General features: G+C 41.0%; 1 protein-coding gene and 1 pseudogene across 1 annotated transcript in view; one reads left to right on the forward strand and one right to left on the reverse strand.

Moving 5' to 3' along the window:
* Positions 1-14,438, forward strand: part of NLE1 (notchless homolog 1) — a 91,852-nt gene that overhangs the window by 1,833 nt on the left and 75,581 nt on the right. The gene's annotated exons all lie outside the window — the stretch shown is intronic.
* Positions 2,130-3,249, reverse strand: LOC118887462 (annotated as a pseudogene).

Consider the following 14,438-nt stretch of genomic DNA (forward strand, 5'->3'; position numbering starts at 1 on the left):
TATTTATCTTATTTTTGGCTGCGTTGGGTCTTCGTTGCTGCACGAGAGCTTTCTCTAGTTGTGGCGAGGGGGGCCTACTCATCGTTTTGGTGCACAGGCTTCTCATCGCGATGGCTTCTCTTGTTGCGGAGCACGGGCTCTAGGTGCATGGGCTTCAGTAGTTGTAGCACGTGGGCTCAGTAGTTGTGGCTCACGGGCTTCAGTAGTTGCGGCACATGGGCTCTAGAGCGCAGACTCAGTAGTTGTGGCACACGGGCTTAGTTGTTCCGCGGCACGTGGAATCTTCCCGGACCAGGGCTCGAGCCCCGTGTCCCCTGCATTGGCAGGTGGATTCTTAACCACTGCGCCACCAGGGAAGCCCCAGATCCCTTGTTCTTGAGGTCAGGTCACGGTCAGGTCACAATGTTCCTGTAAACCTCCACCAAAACAAATGTTATTCTCTGTTCTGACGAGAAAGGGCAAGGTCCTAAGGCTCAGCTTTCACCCTCTGAGGCCCAGGCCCTGGCTAAGAGGGGGTCCCTGGGCGGGCCAGTTACCCTGCATGGGAGCGTTCGTCCAGCACCTGGTCTGGGTCTTCCCAATAGTGCCCAGGCCCGACCAGTGGGCGGCCATGGAGAGGGCTCTGGAGCTCTGCAGGACACAACCCTCAGCCTGTCCCCAGGACCCCCAGCTCACCTGCCAGTCCTGAGGCTGGAGGGCCTGGAGGGCCCTGGGGAGAAGGCCACGATCCGCCTCTCACCATACTCTCTGCCTCCAGGACCTCTGTGACTGACTGTTAGCGGTGTGGGACCTCTAACCACCATGCTAAGGTCACACACTAACAACTTCATGCCTGCCGCGCCCCTGTTACAGGCTTACATCATTAGCTCCTCCTTGAACCCTATATGATCTAACCGGGACTGTCATGGCGCTATTCAAATCGTATGTATATTAGCAAAAGTGTGGTAACATATACTAAAATGTGGTAATTCATCTCAGGTTTCAGTATAATGTCCCCATTCACCTAGTTTCTCCTTTCATCTATTCCTGTCTTGGCTACATGCAGAAATGCTACTCTTCAAGGATCATTAACTCCCTGACTTAATGTAACAAGATTCAAACCCATGTCTATTGTCTTGTGTTTTGACTGTAAGAACTTGTAGCTTGAGTGTGCCTGGTGCTTGGATGCACCTGGTCTTCCTTCAAGGTAGTGTAGATTGTTGCTAAGTTACTGGATTCTTTTCTTGAGTGCTCATTAGCTTACAGCAGTCTCCCAAACTCCCTTAAAATTCCCTCTTTGTCTTTAATCCTCTAGTGGGATTTCTAAACTATTTAATGATCCTACTCTATCCTTATTTCATTTTCACTGCTGAATAATATTCCATTATGCAAATATACTATAATACACTTATCCATTGTTGTGTCAATAGATAATTTGGTTGTTTTCCTGTTTGGGGCCATTGCAGATAGTGAATCTATGAGCACTCATGGGCATATCTCTAAATATATATATATGGATATATATATATATAAATAAATATAAGCACTATATATATAGTACTTATATTTTTTAAAAAATATGACCAGAAGACGTGAAGGTCAATGAATATAGATTTCTGAGAAGATCCTGAAATGGACTTTGTTTTTCTGGACTTTTCTTGAAGTTACGATTGATTTTCTTTTGTCTGATTTTATCTCAGGCTTTCCTTTTCCAAGGTGCATGCATATCACCAACACTACTCTTCGGCCTATCAGTCATGGTTAGCATCACATGTTGGCTTTTGAAAGGAAGAGTGAGAAAAGAGAGGTTTGATTGTGTTTTTGTTCAAAAATGGAAGTGAGGCTATGAGAAAGGGAGAATATTTGATGAGGGAACCATACAAGAATGCAGAGGCAAGGAAAAGTGACAGTAAATTAAAGAGGACACATAGGTATATGTGAAAAAGGAATTTCCTGTATAAGTAAATGTGAGTTCATAATTAGAAAGGGAAAGAAGAGACTTGAATATGAACACAAGAAAGGATGAGAAAACAGAAATTGCTAGGTCAAACAGCCTTCTGCACCAACCTCTAGTGGGTCTACTAGGCCAGAGCATCTATTTGTTGAATGCAGGATATTCAAGATGGGCAGAGGGAAAGAGGGGCAATGACCCACCAACTGTATCTATAGGAATTAATGTCAGGCATCTGCAACTCTGCGGGTACCTCTCTTTCCCCAGATTCTAAAATAATATCTCCCTTTCCTCCTTCCCCACCTCCTCCCACCTCAGCAAACATTAAAATCATTGCTGATTCTATTCCCATTCCTTGTGGCTAGCTGTCTCACACGATTGTCCTTCACCCGCCAGGAATTATGCACTTTGGCAGACACTGCACAGCAGAATCATTCCACGCTGACTGCACAGACATATCCATGGAGGGCGCCCTGCTTGTGTACTGCAACGAATTTGGTGGCATATTTTATCTCACGCCTCTGTACAGAAATGATGGGCTGGTAACTTCCTAATATAGTGATCAATAGAAGCCCTCAAGGTGGCAAGATCTGTTTTCTCTTTTTCACATCCAGTGACTTGATGGGTCTCATCATGCAGGCCAAAAAATACATACCCTCCCTCAGTGTTTGCAAATGCAGAAACACACCTGGGTAAAGCATTGTGTCATCTCTGTTGAGAACATCTTAAATTCAACGCGCGTGGACTTAGTAAAGTTGAGCTTTTCCTGGTACTGAAGGTGGTGAGTGCTATCAAATAAAGCAGCAGCTAAAACCTTTATGTTACCTTCATTTTGTACACGAACCTGAAATTTCTGTGGACTTAATGAATTGGAATCATTAATATTTGTAAGAGTCTGAATCCTGCCTTTGGGGAATGCCAGTGCTTCCTGAGAATTCATGACATTAGTACATGTTCTATGTCTGTGGCACAAAGAGGAGCACAAGGTAAGCAAATCATATACCAGAGGCCTCTGGCATCCATGATTTCACAAAAATCAAAAAGAGATCTCCCTGCTGCATCTCATCTAAATAGCCTTTGAAAGTTGAAGGCAGATACAATCCTACTCCATGACTGTCATAATTATAGTCTTTGTTCTCAGTCTCAGCCTTGACCATTCCCCCTCCGGAATTCAGCAGAGCACACACTGCATGCACGATGCTTTCATTCTGTTTCTTCTGCAGTTTAGGGTTCATTCCACTCCTTTGCTCATTCCCAGGGGTGACTTTTCCTGCATTTAAAACATACTCAGCAAAGTTCATTTCCAAATCAATTTTAAAAAAAATAAATTTATGTATTTTTATTTTTGGCCGCATTGAGTCTTTGTTGCTGCATGCAGGCTTTCTCTAGTTGCGGCGAGCGGGGGCTACTCTTTGTTGCAGTATATGGGCTTCTCATTGAGGTGGCTTCTCCTGTTGCGGAGCAAGGGCTCTAGGCGCGCGGTCTTCAGTAGTTGTGGCTCACGGGCTCTAGAGCGCAGGCTCAGTAGTTGTGGTGCACGGGCTTAGTTGCTCCGTGGCATGTGGGATCTTCCCGGACCAGGGCTTGAACCCATGTCCCTTGCATTGGCAGGCGGATTCCTAACCACTGAGCCACCAGGGAAGTCCCTCCAAATCAATCTTGAGACTCATCTTCTCAGCACTTGTCCTGTTCTTACCCTGAAATGTTCTCCTAAAAAACAGGAAGATACACCATTAGAATAGGACAAGGATAGGGAAGGTGGGAAAATGGACAGTTTGAGGCCACTCTTCTGAAATTGTTCACTTCATTTATTCCCACAGCGCTTGAGGCCAGATTCATGCAGAGATTAAGTATGCAGGGCAGGTTGAAGAGCTAAGTCTGGTGGAAGCCCACTGCCACCAGAGAAACGGTCAAGAGGTGATTTTTATGCTGTGATTTTGGTAACAGTTTCTGCCAGGTTCTCCTTGGCAATTGAAAACCTTTCGGGGTGTCTCTAGGGTGTGCTGATGTGTATTGTTTTTCTTGGTGCTTTGTCTTTTTTCTCTCACTGAGACCTGGGCAGTCTCAGATTATTGTTATTATTTTTTAATATAAATTTATTTATTTTATTTATTTTTGGCTTTGTTGGGTCTTTGTTGCTGTGCGCGGGCTTTCTCTAGTTGCAGCGAGTGGGGGCTACTCTTTGTTGCGGTGCGCAGGCTTCTCATTGCAGTGGCTTCTCTTGTTGCAGAGCACGGGCTCCAGGCATGCGGGCTTCAGTAGTTGTGGCTCTCAGGCTCAGTAGTTGTGGCTCGTGGGCTCTAGAGCGCAGGCTCAGTAGTTGTGGCACATGGGCTTAGTTGCTCCGCGGCATGTGGGATCTTCCCAGACCAGGGCTCGAACCCGTGTCCCCTGCATTGGCAGGTGGATTCTTAACCACTGTGCCACCAGGGAAGGCCTCAGATTATTTTATAGCCCAATTTTTGGAAACAGCAAATCTGATTGAGTTGATAATTTATCCTTATAGCAATGGAACAGATTCTTTAGCTTCCTCTGGTCCGTGCAGTTCCCATCTTGTGAAGAAGAAATATATATCATATACTTTAATATATTATATTTTTATGTAATAGAAATGTATACATTATATATATATATACACACACCTATATATATATATATATATATATATATATATATATATATATATATATATGAAAATTTGTTTGGAACTAACAAACAAATTATTGACTATTTGTTTGGAACAACCAGACTGTCAGGTTGAGGTGGCTTTCAGCATTTCCTAAATGCAGTCCAGTTGTCCCAGCAAATAGGACTGGAACCATTGGATATCTACATACAAAAGAAATGAACCTTACCTCATATTTACCCCACTTACAAAAATATACTTAAAATGTGTCATAGACCTAAATGTAAAACCTAAAATCATGTGGAAATTAATGAAGACTGCCCAAATGAGAACAATCAGAGGCTATTTTCTCAGAGCTCACTATATCAAGGGAATCGGCCACCATCACTTATGATGGCAGAAACTCAAGCGCAGGCAGAGGAATGCGGAAGCTTTATAGTGAAGAGAGAGAGAGAAGGCTCAGGGATGCTCTGATTTGAGGTTGTTGATCTAGGGAAGCTGGAAGCGGGCTTACTGGAAGTGGGGCATCTCATGTCACTGGTTTGGAGAGCCTATTTGGCTTTCTTCGGTTGGTCCTGAGTTGGAGTGGGGGCAAAAGTTAAGGACGCCAGCAGGTATTGAGCAAGTCCTGACCACTTTTGGCCAGCTGCTGCAGGCACTGTGGTTAGGCTTCCCAAGCTGGTCGGGAAGTCAGAGTTGTGTCAAGTTGTGTCACAACTCAAGGTTGTGAGTCAGAGTTCTGTTTTTATATATGGTCTGGCCAGTGTCCATTTGTATATTCAGTCTCTCAACTTCAAAACTTCTAGAGGAAAACATAGGAGAAAATGTTTACCTTGAGTTCAGCAAACATTTCTTAAAGCTGACACTAAATGCACAATACATAAAAGAAAAAAATTGATATATTGGACTTTAAGAACGTTTCTTTAACAGTGAAAGACACTCTTAAGAGAATGAAAATATGAGCCCTTGACCAGAAGAAACTATTTGTAAATGATTATATGATTAAGAACTTGTATCTAGATTATATATAGAACTCTTTTGTTTTTTTTCTTATTAGTCATCAATTTTATACACATCAGTGTATACATGTCAATCCCAGTCGCCCAATTCAGCACACCACCATCCCCACACCACCGCAGTTTTCCCCCCTTGGTGTCCATATGTCTGTTCTCTACATCTGTGTCTCAACTTCTGCCCTGCAAACCGGCTCATCTGTACCATTTTTCTAGGTTCCACATACATGTGTTAATATACGATATTTGTTTTTCTCTTTCTGACTTACTTCACTCTGTATGACAGTCTCTAGATCCATCCACTTCTCAACAAATGACTCAATTCCGTTCCTTTTTATGGCTGAGTAATATTCCATTGTATATATGTACCACAACTTCTTTATCCATTCGTCTGTTGATGGGCATTTAGGTTGCTTCCATGACCTGGCTATTGTAAATAGTGCTGCAGTGAACATTCGGGTGCATGTGTCTTTTTGAATTACGGTTTTCTCTGGGTATATGCCCAGTAGTGGGATTGCTGGGTCATATGTTAATTCTATTTTTAGTTTTTTAAGGAACCTCCATACTGTTCTCCATAGTGGCTGTATCAATTTACATTCCCACCAACAGTGCAAGAGGGTTCCCTTTTCTCCACACCCTCGCCAGCATTTGTTGTTTGTAGATTTTCTGATGATGCCCATTCTAACTGGTGTGAGGTGATACCTCATTGTAGTTTTGATTTGCATTTCTCTAATAATTAGTGATGTTGAGCATCTTTTCATGTGCTTCGTGGCCATCTGTATGTCTTCTTTGGAGAAATGTCTATTTAGGTCTTCTGCCCATTTTTGGATTGGGTTGTTTGTTTCTTTAATATTGAGCTGAATGAGCTGTTTATATATTTTGGAGATTAATCCTTTGTCCGTTGATTCGTTTGCACATATTTTCTCCCATTCTGAGGGTTGTCTTTTGGTCTTGTTTATGGTTTCCTTTGCTGTGCAAAAGCTTTGAAGTTTCATTAGGTCCCACTTGTTTATTTTTGTTTTTATTTCCATTACTCTAGGAGGTGGATCAAAAAAGATCTTGCTGTGATTTATGTCAAAGAGTGTTCTTCCTATGTTTTCCTCTAAGAGTTTTATAGTGTCCACACTTACATTTAGGTCTCTAATCCATTTTGAGTTTATTTTTGTGTATGGTGTTAGGGAGTATTCTAATTTCATTCTTTTACATGTAACTGTCCAGTTTTCCCAGCACCACTTATTGAAGAGACTGTCTTTTCTCCATTATATATCTTTGCCTCCTTTGTCATAGATTAGTTGACTATAGGTGTGTGGGTTTATCTCTGGGCTTTCTATCTTGTTCCATTGATCTATGTTTCTGTTTTTGTGCCAGTACCATATTGTCTTGATTACTGTCGCTTTGTAGTATAGTCTGAAGTCAGGGAGTCTGATTCCTCCAACTCCGTTTTTTTCCCTCAAGACTGCTTTGGCTATTCGGGGTCTTTTGTGTCTCCATACAAATTTTAAGATGATTTGTTCTAGCTCCGTAAAAAATGCCATTGGTAATTTGATAGGGATTGCATTGAATCTGTAGATTGCTTTGGGTAGTATAGTCATTTTCACAATGTTGATTCTTCCAATCCAAGAACATGGTATATCTCTCCATCTGTTGGTATCATCTTTAATTTCTTTCATCAGTGTCTTATAGTTTTCTGCATACATGTCTTTTGTCTCCCTAGGTAGGTTTATTCCTAGGTATTTTATTCTTTTTGTTGCAATGGTAAATGGGAGTGTTTCCATAATTTCTCTTTCAGATTTTTCATCATTAGTGTATAGGAATGCAAGAGATTTCTGTGCATTAATTTCGTATCCTGCAACTTTACCATATTCATTAATTAGCTCTAGCAGTTTTCTGGTGGCAGTTTTAGGATTCTCTATATATAGTATCATGTCATCTGCAAACAGTAACAGTTTTACTTCTTCTTTTCCAATTTGTATTCCTTTTATTTCTTTTTCTTCTCTGATTGCCGTGGCTAGGACTTCCAGAATTATGTTGAATAATAGTGGTGAGAGTGGACATCCTTGTCTCGTTCTTGGTCTTAGAAGAAATGCTTACAGTTTTTCACCATTGAGAATGATGTTTGCTGTGGGTTTGTCGTATATGGCCTTTATTATGTTGAGGTAGTTCCCTCTATGCCCACTTTCTGGAGAGTTTTTATCATAAATGGGTGTTGAATTTTGTCAAAAGCTTTTTCTGCATCTATTGAGATGATCATATGGTTTTTCTCCTTCAATTTGTTAATATGGTGTATCACATTGATTGATTTGCGTATATTGAAGAATCCTTGCATCCCTGGGATAAATCCCACTTGATCGTGGTGTATGATCCTTTTAATGTGTTGTTGGATTCTGTTTGCTAGTATTTTGTTGAGGATTTTTGCATCTATATTCATCAGTGATATTGGTCTGTAATTTTCTTTTTTTGTAGTGTCTTTGTCTGGTTTTGATACCAGGGTGATGGTGGCCTCATAGAATGAGTTTGGGAGTGTTCCTTCCTCTGCAATTTTTTGGAAGAGTTTGAGAAGGATACGTGCTAGCTCTTCTCTATATGTTTGATAGAATTCACCTGTGAAGCCATCTGGTCCTGGACTTTTGTTGTTGGAAGATTTTTAATCACAGTTTCAATTTCATTACTTGTGATTGTTCATATTTTCTGCTTCTTCCTGGTTCAGTCTTGGAAGGTTATACCTTTCTAAGAATTTGTCCATTTCTTCCAGGCTGTCCATTTTATTGGCACAGAGTTGCTTGTAGTAGTCTCTTAGGATGCTTTGTATTTCTGCGGTGTCTGTTGTAACTTCTCCTTTTTCATTTCTGATTTTATTGATTTGAGTCCTCTCCCTCTTTTTCTTGATGAGTCTGGCTAATGGTTTATCAATTTTGTTTATCTTCTCAAAGAACCAGCTTTTAGTTTTATTGATCTTTGCTATTGTTTTCTTTGTTTCTATTTCATTTATTTCCGCTCTGATCTTTATGATTTCTTTCCTTCTGCTAACTTTGGGTTTTGTTTGTTCTTCTTTCTCTAGTTTCTTTAGGTGTAAGATTAGATTGTTTACTTGAGATTTTTCTTGTTTCTTTAGGTAGGCTTGTATAGCTATAAACTTCCCTCTTAGAACTGCTTTTGCTGCATCCCATAGGTTTTGGGTCGTCGTGTTTTCATTGTCATTTGTCTCTAGGTATTTTTTGATTTCCTCTTTGATTTCTTCAGTGATCTCTTGGTTATTTAGTAACGTATTATCTAGCCTCCATGTGTTTGTGTTTTTTACGTCTTTTTCCCTGTAATTCATTTCTAATCTCATAGCGTTGTGGTCAGAAAAGATGCTTGATATGATTTCAATTTTCTTAAATTTACTGAGGCTTGATTTGTGACCCAAGATGTGATCTATCCTGGAGAATGTTCTGTGCGCACTTGAGAAGAACATGTAATCTGCTGTTTTTGGATGGAATGTCCTATAAATACCAATTAAATCTATCTGGTCTATTGTGTCATTTAAAGCTTCTGTTTCCTTATTTATTTTCATTTTGGACGATCTGTCCATTGCTGTAAGTGAGGTTTTAAAGTCCCCCACTATTATTGTGTTACTGTCAATTTCCTCTTTTATAGCTGTTAGCAGTTGCCTTATGTATTGAGGTGCTCCTATGTTGGGTGCATATATATTTATAATTGTTATATGTTCTTCTTGGATTGATCCCTTGACCATTATGTAGTGTCCTTCCTTGTCTCTTGTAACATTCTTTATTTTAAAGTCTATTTTATCTGATATGAGTATAGCTACTCCAGCTTTCTTTTGATTTCCATTTGCATGGAATATCTTTTTCCATCCCCTCACTTTCACTCTGTATGTGTCCCTAGGTCTAAAGTGGGTGTCTTGTAGACAGCATATATGTGGGTCTTGTTTTTGTATCCATTCAGCAAGCCTGTGTCTTTTGGTTGGAGCATTTAATCCATTCACGTTTAAGGTAATTATCGATATGTATGTTCCTATGACCATTTTCTCAATTGTTTTGGGTTTGTTTTTGTAGGTCCTTTTCTTCTCTTGTGTTTCCCACTTAGAGAAGTTCCTTTAGCATTTGTTGTAGAGCTGGTTTGGTGGTGCTGAATTCTCTTAGCTTTTGCTTGTCTGTAAAGCTTTTGATTTCTCCATCGAATCTGAATGAGATCCTTGCCAGGTAGAGTAATCTTGGTTGTAGGTTCTTCCCTTTCATCACTTTAAGTATATCATGCCACTCCCTTCTGGCTTGTAGAGTTTCTGCTGAGAAATCAGCTGTTAACCTTATGGGAGTTCCCTTGTATGTTATTTGTCGTTTTTCCCTTGCTGCTTTCAATAATTTTTCTTTGTCTTTAATTTTTGCCACTTTGATTACTATGTGTCTTGGCGTGTTTCTCCTTGGGTTTATCCTGTATGGGACTCTGTGCTTCCTGGACTTGGGTGGCTATTTCCTTCCCATGTTAGGGAAGTTTTCAACTATAATCTCTTCAAATATTTTCTCTGGTCCTTTCTCTCTCTCTTCTCCTTCTGGGACCCCTATAATGTGAATGTTGTTGCATTTAATGTTGTCCCAGAGGTCTCTTAGGCTGTCTTCATTTCTTTTCATTCTTTTTTCTTTAGTCTGTTCTGCAGCAGTGAATTCCACCATTCTGTCTTCCAGGTCACTTATCTGTTCTTCTGCCTCAGTTATTCTGCTATTGATTCCTTCTAGTGTAGTTTTCATTTCAGTTATTGTATTGTTCATCTCTGTTTGTTTGTTCTTTAATTCTTCTAGGTCTTTGTTAATCATTTCTTGCATCTTCTCAATATTTGCCTCCATTCTTATTCCGAGGTCCTGGATCATCTTCACTATCATTATTCTGAATTCTTTTTCTGGAAGGTTGCCTATCTCCACTTCATTTAGTTGTTTTTCTGGGGTTTTTTCTTGTTCCTTCGTCTGGTACATAGCCCTCTGCCTTTTCATCTTCTCTATCTTTCTGTAACTGTGGTTTTTGGTCCACAGGCTGCAGGATTGTAGTTTTTCTTGCTTCTGCTGTCTGCCCTCTGGTGGTTGAGGCTACCTAAGAGGCTTGATGGGAGGCTCTGGTGGTGGGTAGAGCTGACTGTTGCTGTGGCGGTCAGAGCTCCGTAAAACTTTAATCCACTTGACTGTTGATGGGTGGGGCTGGTTTCCCTCCCTGTTGATTGTTTTGCCTGAGGCAACCTAACACTGGAGCCTACCTGGGCTCTTTGGTGGGGTTAATGGCAGACTCTGGGAGGGCTCACGCCAAGGAGAACTTCCCAGAACCTCTGCTGCCAGTGTCCTTGTCCCCATGGTGAAACAGAGCCACCCCCTGCCTCTGCAGGAGACCCCCCAACACCAGCAGGTAGGTCTGGTTCAGTCTCCCCCAGGGTCACTGCTCCTTCCCCTGGGTCCCGATGCGACACTGCTTTGTGTGTGCCCTCCAAGAGTGGGGTCTCTGTTTCCCCTAGTCCTGTCGAAGTCCTGCAATCAATTCCCACTAGGCTTCAAAGTCTGATTCTCTAGGAATTCCTCCTCCCGTTGCCGGACCCCCAGGTTGGGAAGCCTGACGTGGGGCTCAGAACCTTCACTCCAGTGGGTGGACTTCTGTGGTATAAGTATTCGCCAGTCTGTGAGTCACCCACCCAGCAGTTATGGGATTTGATTTTACTCTGATTGCGCCCCTCCTACCGTCTCACTGTGGCTTCTCCTCTGTCCTTGGACGTGGGGTATCCTCCTTGGTGAAGTGCAGTGTCTTCCTGTCGATGATTGTCCAGCAACCAGTTGTGATTCTGGTGCTCTCGCAAGAGGGAGTGAGAGCACGTCCTTCTACTCCGCCATCTTGGCTAATCCTCCTATATAGAACTCTTGAAAGGCAATAATAAGAAAACAAAAAACCCAATTTAAAAATGGGTAAAAGAGGGAATTCCCTGGCTTCCCAGTGGTTAGGGCTTCAAGCTTCCACTGCAGGGGGCATGGGTTCGATCCCTAGTTGGAGAACTAAGATCCCACAAACTGTGCAGTGTGGCCAATAAATAAATAAATAAATAAATAAATAAATAAATAAAATATCATTAAAAAAAAAACTACAGTGAGATAGCACCATTAGTCATTAGGGAAATACCAATTAAAACTACACACCTGGGACTTCCCTGGTGGTCCAGTGGTTGGGGCTTCGCCTTCCAGTGCGGGGGGGTGCAGGTTCGATCCCTGGTCAGGGGGCTGAGATCCTACATGCCTCGTGGCCAAAAAAAAAAAAAAACCAAAACATAGAGCAGAAACGATGTTGTAACAAATTCAATAAAAACTTTAAAAAAGATGGTCCACATCAAAAAAATCTTTAAAAAAAAAAAAACAAAACTACACACCTATTTGAATGGCGAAAATTATTAACCATACCAGGTGTCTGCAAGGATATGGAGGAAAGGGAACTCTCATACACTCCTGGTAGGAACATAAAGTACAACCATTTTTGGAAAGAGTTTGGTATTTTTATACATTTACTGTATGACCCAGTCATTCCCCTCCTAAGTATTTACCCAAGAGAAATGAAAACATATCCATACAAAGACTTGTACATGAATGTTCATAACACTTTCATTTGTAAAATCATAAACTAGAAACAGCCCAAATGCCCATCAACAGAAACAAATATTAGTTATCCATACAATGAAATACAGTACAGCAATAAAAAAGGAAAGAACTATTGGTACCCACAACATGAATAAACCTCAGAATAATTATTCTGAGTGAAAGAAGCCAAAGTGAAAAAGAGTGCATATTTGATTCCATTTGTATAAAAGTTTAGAAAATGCAAACTATTCTATAGTGACAGGAAGCCAATCAATTGTTTCTTAGGGATGGTGGCAGGGTATGGAGAAGTGGGAGGGAGAGATTGCAAAAAGGCATTTTGGGGAATGGTATATATGTTCACTACCTTGATTGCAGTGATGGTTTCACATGTCAAAGTTTATTAAATTGTACACTTTAAATATGTGCAGTTTATTATTTGTCAAAAATACCCAAATAGCACTACTAAAAACTACATACGTGAATGTGAAAAAATAAGTAAAAATATTTTATTATACAGTAAGTCCCCTACACATGAACGAGTTCCATTCTGAGAGCACGTTCGTAAGTCCAGTTTGTTCGTATGTCCAACAAAGTTAGCCGAGGTACCCAACTAACACAATTGGCTATATAGTACTGTACTGTAATAGATTTAAATACTTTTCACACAAATGATACATAAAAAACAAACACAAAAAATAAAACATTTTTAATCTTAAAGTACTCTACCTTGAAAAGTACAGTAGTACCAGCTACATCACCACTGCTTTTACACTTACTTCTGGACATCCTGGGCTTGAAATAAAGATACTGTACTACTGTGTTCTATACAGTACTATACAGTAAAGTACACAAAAGCACAACCACTTGTAGAAGATGCAGCATGTGACAGTGTACGACAGACACATGAACTAACGTGATTGGACATGTGAATGCACATTCGCATCTTTGAAAGTTCAAAACTTGAAGGTTAGTATGTAGGGGACTTACTATAATTAGCTCAAAAATCAGTGGAATATTTAAGTGCCTGCTATAGCTAAGTTTTTTTCCATAGAAACTAAATCTATGATAAGATTAGTGGTATAGAGGCTGAAATTCTACATACTCCAGGTGGAGACCTTTGCCCCCATATTCATTTGATAATAATCACCACCCCACCCTGTCCTTTGTTTTGCATATTGTAAATTTACACTTCTCAGGCCTGCCAAGTCCTTTCTCAGTGGAAATCTAGTGCTTGGTGTGGAAAACAGCAGGCCTTCCTAACTACTGCTGAAAATTACCTCAACAAAATAAGAGAAAATGCTCTCTCCTCCCTTATATGTGCATTAAAACAGAAAGTATTGCATTTCATAAAATTGCCCTTGTAGGGGCTTCCCTGGTGGCACAGTGGTTGAGAATCTGCCTGCCAGTGCAGGGGACGCGGGTTCGAGCCCTGGTCTGGGAAGATCCCACATCCTGAGGAGCAACTTACCCCGTGTGCAACAACTACTGAGCCTGCGCTCTAGAGCCTGCGAGCCACAACTACTGAGCCCACATGCCACAACTACTGAAGCCCTTGTGCCTAGGGCCCATGCTCCACAACAAGAGAAGACACCACAATGAGAAGCCCACGCACTGCAACGAAAAGTAGCCCCCGCTCGCTGCAACTAGAGAAAGCCCATGCATAGCAACAAAGACCCAACACAGCCAAAAATAAAATAATTAAAACATTTAAAAAAATATTGTCCTTGTAGATTTTTTTTCTAGCAAAGGAATCCTCCAAGACACTTGGTCTTTAGAGACTGTTACTTTGGCCTGTGAACCTGTGTATTAGCCTTGAAAGATACTGTAACTATGAACCATTGTTTACTTAATGTTCTGTTGTCATGACAATACTGAAATTGATTTGTTTTCTGATAGGCATAAACACCTGTGAAGTTTCATAATCAGGGCACAAGTGGATCGTCTTATTTTACTCTTTGTCCACTTGCAAGAAGGTCCTAAAATTTGTGATTGCTCATTTTCTTATTTAAGCAAAAGACTTGAAGAGTCTTGTGACATTTAAATGAACATTTCTGTCACAGGAAGCTGTCAGGCTTAGTGGCTTATCTTCCCTGCTTCTCTGGCCAAAAGAACTCTCATCCCCACCCCTGACAGACTGAAATGGAATCAGTTTCTGTTTCCCCATCAAGGTAGGCATAGCCTCACCACCTTCCAATAGAGGACGGCCAGGCAAACGTTAGCCACAGCCGCCATCTCCTCCTAGAGGCTCTGCCCTTTGGAGATCCACCATGGGT

Source organism: Balaenoptera musculus, chromosome 20 (genome assembly GCF_009873245.2).
Source record: "Balaenoptera musculus isolate JJ_BM4_2016_0621 chromosome 20, mBalMus1.pri.v3, whole genome shotgun sequence".
NCBI lineage: Eukaryota > Metazoa > Chordata > Mammalia > Artiodactyla > Balaenopteridae > Balaenoptera > Balaenoptera musculus.